The sequence below is a fragment of the Chiloscyllium plagiosum genome, chromosome 29, assembly GCF_004010195.1.
Source record: "Chiloscyllium plagiosum isolate BGI_BamShark_2017 chromosome 29, ASM401019v2, whole genome shotgun sequence".
NCBI lineage: Eukaryota > Metazoa > Chordata > Chondrichthyes > Orectolobiformes > Hemiscylliidae > Chiloscyllium > Chiloscyllium plagiosum.
In genome coordinates, this window is record NC_057738.1 from 22,733,755 (window position 1) to 22,745,777 (window position 12,023).

The window sequence follows — 12,023 nt, forward strand, 5'->3', positions numbered from 1 at the left end:
TAGCTTCAGTATCTGGGAAGTTGCAGTTGGAGCTAAGCATTGTGCAAACATCAGTAAACATCACCATTTCTGACCTTATGATGGAGAGAAGGTAAGCAATGAAGCTCAATGGTTGAGCTTAGCGCACGAACCTGAAGAACTCCTGCAGTGATGTACCGGGACTGAGGCAAGTGACTTCCAATAACTACAACTATTTTCCACTGAGTTAAATATAACTCCATCAATGAAGACCTTTCCCTCTCATTCCCACTGCATCCAGTTTTACTGGAGCTCGTTGATCCCATATTTGATCAAACGCTGCCTTGATGTCAAGAACAGATACTCTCAAAATCTCCGGAATCATTTCTTTTATCCAGGTTTGGACCAAGGTCTTAGTGAACTCAGGAGTAGAGTGGCCCTAGCAGAACAGAAACTGAGTGCCCGTGTGCAGGATATTACTTTGTAAGTATCACTTGATAGCATTGTCAACAACCTCTTCCAGCACTTTGTTGATAATAGACAGTAGGCTTCTGGAGTAGCAATTGCCTAAGTTCTATCATAGAATCCCTACAGTGTGGAAACAGGACATTTGACTCAAGAAATCCACACTGACCCTCCAAAGAGTAACCCACCCAGATCCATTCCCCTACCCTATTACTCTACATTTACCCCTGACTAATACAGCTTACTTGCGTATCCCTGAACACTATGGGCAATTTCAAATGGCCAATTCACCAAACTTGCACATCTTCGGACCTGCACATCATTTCAGCTTTTTGTACACTGGACAGTTTTGCACATTGACAACAAACATTACACAATGCACAAACAGTTTGCGTTCACATGTGATCATTTTTGTCATTAACAATTATATTGGTAATAAAAAAAAACAAAAGTGTCTGCAAACACTCAACAGTTTTAGTAGCATCTGTGGACAGTTAATGTTTTGAGCCCACGATGTCAGAGTCTCATGTTGTGTCCTGTGCTCAAGGACAGTATCTAAAATCATGGTCCATTTTCAGACCTTACGTGTTGGGACAATGTTTTTATTCATCTTCAACAATTGATTTATTCAGGGTGGGTATGAGATTGGCAGGTGTGTGATGATGAGATGAACTATCACAATGTTAAAACGTGAATTCTGAGTGAGGATTGAATGTGATGGAGCTATGGTGGATTGAGTAATGTGAGAGCTTGGTAATGTGGAAGTAGAAGCTGTGATATGGCAATTTTCTTTTTATTCATTCATGGGATGATGGCGCAATCATTGCCCTTTCCTAATTGCGCAGAAGGCAGTTAAGAGTCAACCACATTAGTGTGGGTCAGGAGTCACATGAAGGCCAGGTCATGTAAGTATGGCAGTTTCCTTCCCTAAAGTTAGCAAACCAGAGAGGCTGTTCCTAATGATCAACAATGGTTTCATGGTCATCTTCAGACACATAATTCCAGTTTTTTTAAAAATTGAAATCAAATTTCACCTGGGTTCCTAGAACATTATCTGGGTCTCTGAATTAATTGTCCAGTGATAATCCCATTCAGCCATTGCCTCCCCATATTCACTGATGTTGACCTTCTCCACAACATCATTGGACACTAGAATCAAGGAATTAACTTCCCTGGCTGCCTGCTACCATTCCCTCCTTGAAGGGCCCCTAGTCACACATAAGACAATGGTATCCCTAGTCCCAACTACATCCATTATTAATACCTCTATTAATATCACCCTCCATCACTGCTCAAACCTTTCTCTCTCTCTCTCTCTCCCTCCCCCCCCCCCCCCCCCCCCAATGGTTCATTTTTAAAATGTCTCAGATTCAGAGTAATCTTCTTTGGTGGAATGTATTTTTTGGAGACACAGCCTATCTTTAAGAAGGACAGGCTGGGGGAGCCAAGATGGCGGCGACCCAGCAAGTCTGAGTCTATAGTGCTCCTCCCAAGACTTGGACAAAATGGGCCACCTGCCTCCACCACACTCACCAAATCATTTAAAATAGTTTTTACTTAATGTAATTAGTTGCTCAGTACTGAATTTAAACAGTCTAGTCTCCTGTAAAAATGACTAAAGGGAAGAGAGCCCGCAGTTCTCAGCAGGCAGGAACCCCTCCCCCACCCTCCCCAGCTGCAGCTGAGGCATACTCAGCTGCCCTGGGGGACTTACCTACGGTGGCGAGCCACGTGGAAATAATTTCCAAACTTGATGCGAAGATTGAGCCTTTATCGAAGAGTCCCGGAGCAGATGGAATTCACTCTCGGCCGCACTACAAAAGCACGACCGAGACATCGAAGAAATCGAGTGCCAAGTCGGAGGGGCGGAGCTAAAGGCCGCGAACTCCGAGACTACAGCAGAATCGGCCGTGGATTGGGTCCGGACTCTCGAACAGCGAGTCCGGAAGTTAGAGAAAAAATATTTGTTTGCTGGGCCTTCCCGAACGGGAAGAGGAAGGCCAGCCTACAGCGTTCCTCGAGCAGTGGCTTCCACAGCTTTTAAATCTGGAGGCTGGATCAGGCCAGGTAAGGGTGGAATGGGCCTACTGGGTTGCAATACACGGGCCCGGCTCGAACCAGCGCCCCCGCCCGGTCCTGTTCTGGCTGCAGAGCTACAAGGAGAGGTAGGTGCTCTTAGAAGCTTCCAGAAATCTTGGGAAAGATCCCCAAGCCATGATTATAAAGGATCCAAGATTATGTTATTCCAGGAATCTTCTCCAGCTTTGGTCCGAAAGAGGAAGGCGTTTAATGAAGCGAAGAAGCGTTTAAGGGACTTAAACAATCAGTACTCCTTGTGCTACCCAGCAACGCTATGGTTTAGCCATGAAGGGTGCATGTACAGCTTCGGATGGCCAGAGAAGGCCAAGGAATTTTTGGACTCTCTTAGATAAATTGTAAGAGTTAATTGATGTTGTTTTGCCCTCCCCCACCCAGGTTTACCCCCTTTTATTATCCCTTTTATTACCTTACTGTTTAATATTATCTCCGGGGAGTGGGGAGAGGGTTTTTTTATTTGTTCTTCACTTAGCGATATTCTGCCCCCTTTTTTATATACATATAGGCCAGAGGGTCTAGTTAATGTAGGTGGGGGGAGGTGGTTACCTTATCCTATTTTATTTCTGTCTTTAGGAGTGGGGTTGTTTTTCCCTGTTATTTTGTATTACTATATTTAATTATTATTTGTTGAGACTGTAATTTTATAGTTATCTATGTTCATACATGGTATTAACATTACCAAATAACTCTAGCTCTGTAGAATATTTGAATTTTCTTAATCCTATCATGGGGTGCCTGGGTCAAGGGTGGGGCACTGGTTGGGAGAGGATACGATGGGCTTTTGGAAAGGAAGTGATGCCCCTGGGAACAAGGGGGAAAATCTCCATGAAAATACATTTTTTTTTATTTAGAAATAGTTTTTTATTATGTTGATGTGACTGTATTAAAGAGCCTTTATTTTTGTGAATTTTATATGCTCTATGTTCGGGATGTTCTCAATAGGGTTTCTTCTCCCGTGAGGTCTCGGACTTGCCCGGACGATTATGGTTAATCAGTCGGTTAAATGGTGCACCTGAAATGTCAAGGGAAGTAATTCACCAATCAAAAGGAAGAAAATATTATCAAACCTCAAGAAAGACAGGGTTGATTTAGCTCTCCTACAGGAGACACACTTGTTGGATAAAGAACACTTGAAATTAAGACAGGGTGGATTTGATCAGGCCTTCTTTTCTTCCTTCAGTTCAAAAAGTAGGGGAGTTGTTATCCTTATTTGGAAGAATCTTCCTTTCAAAATCCTAAATCAGATAAAAGACGAATCTGGACGATATATTCTGATTAAAGCTCTTATAAATGGAGAGGAATATGGGATCTTAAATCTGTATTGTCCCTCGGCACATCCTTTTAAGTTTATAATGGAAACCTTCTCAAAATTGATGGCTCTCGGTGCTCGTCATACAATTATAGGGGGAAGATTTTAAGTGTATTATGGATCCGGAAATAGATAGGATTCCCAAGCGTACTGCAGGAGTATCCCCCCGATCCAGACAATTGGTGGATTTGAACAAAGAACTAGGACTATTAGATGCATGGAGATTTTTCTTTTTACTCCAATCCACATAAATGTCATACCAGAATTGATATGTTTGTTGCCCACTCGATTTTTTAAAATTCCATATCATCCTGTAAAATAGGTAGTATAACAATTTCTGATCACGCTGCTGTATATATGGAAATCAAGGCGAGGAACAATGATGAGACATCCCCCCAGCATTGGCGTATGGATTCCTTTCTGATGAAAGATAATAAATTTGTAAAGTACTTCTCTCAAGAATTTAAAACTTTTTCAGAAATTAATTCAGGTACGGCTAGCAACCCATCAATGATGTGGGAGACCATCAAAGTTTACGCGTGAGGTTTGATAATTTCATATTCAGTGACCCAGAAAAAATTAAAGGGAGAACAACAGCGTCTGCTCGAAGCTCGCTTAAAAGCAGCTGAAACAGCAGACCCTGACAGATGTTCTATTATCAAATTACAAAGGATTACGGCCCTTAGGACAGCTCTGAATACCACGCTTATCCAAATGGCTAAGAGGGAAATATTATTTGCAAAACAAAGGTTATATGAATTTGGCGACAAACCTGGTAGATACTTAGCGTTTCTCGCAAAGATAAAAAAGGCCCCTCAAACTATCACATCTATCAAGGAAAGTGCAGGTACTCTGACTCATGATCATAAAAGGATTAACGCAATCTTTAGAAAATTTTATTTTGATTTATATAAATCACAGGATTGCGAAGATAGAGCTCGGAGGATGCAGTCATTTTTTAAAAACCTGACCTTTCCAGGCCTAACTCCGGAACCTGTATTGGTCCTGAATGTTCCCTTAACAAGCTAAGAAATACTTGACGCAATCAGGCAAACTTCAGAGCGGTAAGGCACCTGGCCCAGATGGCTTTCAAGCTGAATTCTATAAAGAATTTATAGGAATATTAGCTGGTCCACTTATGGACATATATAACTACTCATACAGTCAGGGCTGTCTCCCGCCTTTGCTGAAAGAGGCAAATATCTCTCTTATTGTCAAAAAAGGAAAGGACCCAGAAGATTGTGTGTCATACAGACCAATATCCTTGCTAAATGTAGATTTTAAAATCCTTTCTAAAACATTAGCATTGAGGCTAGAAAGGGTATTGCCATACATCATAAAGGAGGATCAGATGGGGTTTAGTAAGGGCCGTAGATCATCCAATAATGTCAGAAGGGTTTTGAATGTGATTCAAGCCTGTCATCAGGGAAAGATACCAGGAGTAGTAGTATCATTAGACGCAGAAAAGGCATTCAACAGGGTTGAATGGTCATATCTGTTTTAGACATTGGAAAGGTTTGGCGTTGGAAAGGTGTTTACCAAATGGGTCTCAACACTGTATAATGATCCCAAAGCAGTTGTGATTACCAATGGATTAGGCTTGGATAGCTTCAGTGTGGATAGGGGCTGCCGTCAGGGATGTCCTCTCTTGCCATTGCTATTTACGCTAATAATTGAGCCACTAGCAGAAGCTATATGGGCTGACCCTAATATAACAGCCCCAAGGATTGGTACAGGTAAACATAAAATTAGCCTTTATGCAGATGATGTTCTTCTATTTCTCAGTAACCCCCTGATGTCCGTGCCTCGTTTAATCGAAGTATTAATACATTTAGTGTATTTTCAGGCTATAAAATTAATTTTTCAAAATTGGAGGCTATGCCAATGGGTGGCCTTGCTAGTATATCCTACCTATTGGACGGGTCCCACTTTCCCTTTTGGTGGTCCCTGGAGGGTCTCTTATATTTAGGCATTTTTAATCACCCCAGTATTAGGCCAGTTGTACAAGGCTAATTTTGTGCATTTACTGGAGAGGATAAGGCAGGACCCTCCAGCGATGGGGAGACCTTCCAAATTCCTGGTTAGGCAGAATAGCACTAATTAAAATGAATGTCCTGTCCCGTCTCCTATACCCTATGAGAATGCTTCCAATGATGCTGCCGAAATTGGCACTACGCAAATAGTATGGCTGGCTGGGTTCCTTCATGTGGAATCATAGATGGCCCCTCATTAAGCTGAAGAAGCTACAGCTTCCACAGGCATGGGGAGGACTAGATTTTCCAGATTTTAGGAAATATCAGTTAAGTTCCTTATTAAGCTAGATAGCCGATTGGGTCTTGTCTGACTCGCAATCAATCTGGCTGGACATCGAGGCTTCTCAAGTAAAATGCCCACTTATTAACCTCTTATTTTCAGACAAGAGGAAAATCATCACAGATCACTGTAAAAACCCTATAATACTAAATACAATTAAAGCTTGGAATATAATGCAGCAAAATGAAGGCAATTCACATAAAACATCCCCCTATACTCTGATAGTAGGAGCATGGGAGTTTCAACCGGGGCTTACAGATGCCACTTTCAAACTCTGGAGATCCAGGGGTATCTCCTGTTTAGGAGATCTGTTTAAAGAAGGAGTCCTGACGTCTTTTGAACAGCTGCATCAGAAATTTGGATTACCTAATGGTGATCTCTTTCGATACTTCCAAATTCGAGATTACATACAGAAGAAGACTATGCTATTAGATAGTCTTTACAAATCAGACAGAGAACGCAGAGTGTTATGGCCAATGGGGGTATTTATCATTTATTACATGATGAAGTATCGGAAGATATGGACAATCTGCTTAAAACATAGATCAGTATTTGGGGCTGGAAATCTCTATAGAAATGTGGAATGACATTTGGGAAAATGCCAGAAAAATCTCCATCTGCAACAGAACTCAGGCCATTCAGTTGAAGATACTTCATAGGGCCCATATAGCACCGGACCAATTGGCAAAATTTAAGGCAGGAGCATCTCCAATGTGTACCAAATGTAAAATAGAGGTGGGCACTCTTGTGCATTGCTTATGGACCTGACATAAGATCCGTAGATATTGGACTAAAGTACCAAGTGCTCTGACAAAAATCTTAGGAACGGAAATTAGAGTGGATCCAGTATCTCTCCTTTTGGGCTTTTCGAACTTACTCTCCCTGGAAATGTACGGGAAGAGATTATTTTCCATTCTCTCTTTCTGTGCAAGGAAAAATATTTTTGTAAACTGGGTGGCTGAGGGCCCCCCTGGACTTTCGAATTGACACAGAATAATCATGGAATATATTCCTCTTGACTTCCTTATAAATATGGTGCACCAAAAAACCAAATTATTCCATAAAATATGGCAGCCCTTCTTGAATTACACAAATACAGATATTTCGGCCATCCTAACAAGGGCTTTTATTTAATTGAGATGGCGAACCTGGCTGGTCCGGGGCCCCTTGGGAGAGGAATCCTGCACGAATGCAGGTTTTGTTATGATCTGATGTTAACGCAACCCAAACATGTATTTCACTACTCAGTTTCTGTGTTATCCGTCGTTTTTTTTCCTGAATAATGTAAGATATTTAATTATACACTCTGGTTAGTTGTAGGTTAGATTTGTAGTTAGTTGAGTTTTTTTTTCCTCGATATCTCTTTTTTCTGTTTGATAGATTTGGGTTATTATTTGCTTAAGATTTAATTGTATGTCAGTGTTTATACTTGGGGTTTTTTTTATTTGTAAACTTGTAAAAACATGTTAAATTTTCAATAAAAATATCTATAAATAAAAAAGGACAGGCTGGCTGCCCCAGGTGATCTGTGAACAACGTTTTCTATGTTTGCCTTTTGAGAACAAAAGAAGCTGGAAATATTATGAGTTAAGAAGCAGCACAGAGTCGACATGGCCAGATGTTGCAATTGTTCAAACAAGGTGAATACATCAGGTTTGCACGTTCCCACTTCAATCTCAACAGACATAGACAAAATTGTGACTACTGTGTCCAAGAAATAGGCACACCAACTTTTAGATCAAAGAATCAAGTGTTATCCTCACACATTACTTATTTATTGGTCAACTATTGCAATGTAACAAAATTTGGACAGATCATATCATCAGTGAAGTTTAATGTTTAATATAATGAGTAGCATTGCAAAAATTTTAATTATGTTGAAATATGCCCCAAAATGTTTTCCAGCATCCGACTCCTCATGCCACCTGTTATAGACCAGAGCAAACCTCCTCAAAATATATCAAAGATTCACCTAGACCCTAACTTTTCTCTCACTTACAGGCAAGTGTAAGACACAGTGTTCCAGGTGCACTTCAATTGTGGTCAAATAACTAGGCTCTTAAGTAAACTCACTTTATTCTTACAATTAAGAATTATACACTTAAAATACAAAGAAAGAACCAAGAATTAGTATATTTTTACTGGAAAACTTAACAGAATAATAGATTTAACTACTAAACAGAAACAGAAACCCTGTCCCAAGCTAGTAACATCCCCCAAACATAAACACACCCTTGCCAAAGACAAATTCAGTAAAATAGATTGTCTCATATGCAGTATTCCTGCAGTCCAAGAGAAAAGAACACCAAGATAAAATGCGGGCAGAGAGAGAGAGTTCAAGCTGTTTGCTGTAGCCAAGAGAGATGTATAGCAGCTTCCACAACCAATTTCAAAACCCCAACTGAAAACTAAATTAAAACCCTGGTTCTCTGGTAACCTGACTCCACCCATTCCTGCTGCTTCTATTGTTCTAACTTCAAGGAAAAACAGGGTGTCACAAGCTGTTTACTTTATTAGCGCCAAAGAGACAACTCACTACTTCTGGCTCAAAAACTCCCTTCAGAAAAAAAAGGTCAAAATACACCTCTTCAAGCTATAATGTTATCACACACCAAGTTTGGATTACGGTCTGACAGATATTTGCTTTGTAGTTCTAGAGTATTTAGCCTCTACTTGTGACTTGTATTACCTCTATTCGGTCTCTGTTCGATGTGGGATTATTGTGGGTTTGTTTCTCTTTGTTTTGTGTCTATTAGTCCAGTTTTATCAAGCTTTGAGGGAAAACTAGATGAGTATGTGAGTAGAAAGGAATATAAAGGTAAAGTGATTGATTTAGGTGAAGTAACCTGGAAAAACCTCATGAGGTCCATAAACTCCTTGTGGTAAATTACTAGTTTCTGTGTTGTTACTTCTCTAGCCCCAACGTCTACAGGGCAACAGGGGAGGAATGGTGGCGGGGATGTGAAGGGTCAGAGAGGCTGGAGACTTTTGGTGTGTTCATATTGGGGGGTGAATAGCTCAAACGATTGCAGGGGTTTAATTACGTAGAAGTTGTTGTGTAAGGTAATTGTTCTATGAGCATTAATGTCAGAGACTGCATTAAGTTCCATCCAATCTGATGATATCATAAGGACTTGAGTGGGGAAAAGCAGAATATCTTAGTATCTGTAGCAGGAAGATGTATAAATTCATCTTCTCATTGACTGAATTACAATGTTTAATTTACAAATGTAACTTGTACCTTAATTCTGATCAGGCAAGAAACCATATCTTAATAAGGAAAACACCCTGTTATCATTAAGATTTACTCGTGGTTCTCTTCCACCACTATAATCTAAGTAAATCGTTAAAGCCAGTCAAGGATATTGGATAGTTACAAACTATCTCGGCCACAAGCTGGTGGTAGTTGGTGTCACTACAAACACAACGTGGTAACAGTGATAGGCATCGTTTCTCAATAATACATTAAAGTGTAAAATCACACAACACCAGGTTTTGTCCAACAGGTTTATTTGGAAGTACTAGCTTTCGGATCGCTGTTCCTTCATCAGGTAGCTGTGGAGCAGGGTCATAAGGCACATGATTTAAATTCAAAAGAAAACATCGTCATGCATGCAACTATAACATAGTGTCGTGTGATTTTTAACTTTGTCCACCCCAGTTCAACACAGGCACTTCCACATAACGGTAACGTGGGAATTCTGGTGGGCTCAGTAGCAAAGAATTTCAATGGACTTAGGATCAGTACTGACACTGGCAGCTTTAAAGACTTTGCAACTATATAAAAGGCTGTAGCTGCAGCAGCTGAATAATCAAATAAATTGCAGACAAACACATGGAAAGATTAATAAAGGAAAAACAAAAGGGCATTTAGTGGTAAAGCTTTCACTTCAGGTTTTGTGAAAAAGTACAAAAGCAAGTGCAGGCTAGACATTAGTCAGACCTGACAAATATAGATTCCACTGGGAAGCAAAGTTAAAAATCACACAACACAAGGTTTTGTCCAACAGGTTTATTTGGAAGTATTAGCTTTCGGATCGCTGTTCCTTCATCAGGTAGCTGTGGAGCAGGATCATAAGACTTGCTATGCATTTCCAGCACCACTCTAATCTTGAGTCTAATCTCTAGCATCTGCAGTCTTCACTTTCGCCCAGGTTATAGTCCAACAGGTTTATTTGGAAGCACTAGTTTTTGGAGCGCTGCTCCTTCATCAGGTGGTTGTGGAGTATATGGTAGTTGGGAAGTAACAATCGGTACAAACAGTTCAGAGGTTCAGCTAAGAAGGTAGCAAGGATCGGAACTCTAAAATAAAACACAGGGCAACAGCTTTTCATTGTGGGCCAAGAGAAAGTATTCTTAGTCCTTTCGACGGCAATCAGTGTTGGAAAGGCACTGACTGATTGGATACAGCCATTCTGGCCTGTCTTCAACTGCCTGATAGTCAGTCTGCAGAAGTTCACACTGAATACAGCTAAATTCTGAGGCAGGCAGCCCCAATAAAGACAATTAAATCTGGATGTGAAACTTGCAAGCTGTTTGCCAATCTAAATTGCCCTGCCCATCCTGGAGTGTTACAATTACCCTCAAGGATTTATGATATTTGCTGGTGTCTTAGTTCCCCTAAACTTATTGACCTTTGCTTCCTGGTTTGTTTGCTGTATTTCCTTCATTTCTAATCTGAGTTGAGATGTAATTGTCTCCAGACATTTGAAAACATCACTGAAGATACACAACTGCACTTTCTCATTTAAGTAGACATTAGTTGCCATTAATCAAATAAATTGTACTTGATTAATAAACTAAAGACAAGCTGTTAGGGCAACAGCAGACAGTACATTGAGGATTGCCAAATGCACGGCACAGATTCCATTCCTTTCCAAACACAGTTTTGGGTGAAAGCACCATTATTTGACAACCCAGTGAAAGCTGTGTGGAAATGATCCAATTTGTGTGCACAATCTGTTTCCACAGAACTTTAGCAAAGTGGATTGTCACAGCAGATTGCTGTGCGTGTGTATATACATGAGCTTCTTTTGGAGTTGCATGAAACAGGAAAAACATAAATATGTTCGTTTGACTTTGGCTGATTGGAGGATTGCAAACCCATGTAGGTCCGCTTTTCTTGTATCATATAACTCAAACATGCCACAACAAATATCCTGGCAGTTTTTCTCAAAGTAAGAAATAATTTACATTCATATTGCACCTTTTAATTTTGAGGCTGTCTGAGTGTTCTCTGCAATCGATTAAATACTTTAAATATGGTCACTGTTGGAGTGGAAGGAACAGAGATCTATAATATCAAGATAGTGATTTTGATGCTGTCAGTATTTCTCTTACTGGGAGAAGACATTGTCCGCCATGCATCTGCCTGCTTTTAAATCACATTGCGTCTCTGGGTATATTCTGTGGGCTAGTCAATGGATCCTCATTAGAATGACTCTGACCATCAGTCATATTGAGGAGTGAAATCCCCTTGGTTGCCACCACTCTTGGACAACATAATGTTTATGTTACACTTCTCCAGCAGGGTCAGAGACTTTTCTCCAGCAGAGCAGCAGGAAGACTTGGATGTTTGACAAGAGATGACACTTCCTTGTTACTGGACAGTCGATGGCCTTTTGGAGCTCAGGTAATAAGATCTCTTCACCAAGCCCATTTATGACAGATTACAGTGTTATAGACTAGGCCAGACCACTCAAAACATTCTTAAGCAGGCAGCCCAGACCATAACTTTGCAATTTGTTTTGCTAAGTCTACAGTGAAAATTACCCGGAGTAAGCTAGAGAGGTTGACTAACAGGTTTTAAAACAGATAAAAATTTATTCACAAAATTACATAATTAACCACGAAGAACAGAATAAAGAACACCTATAGAACT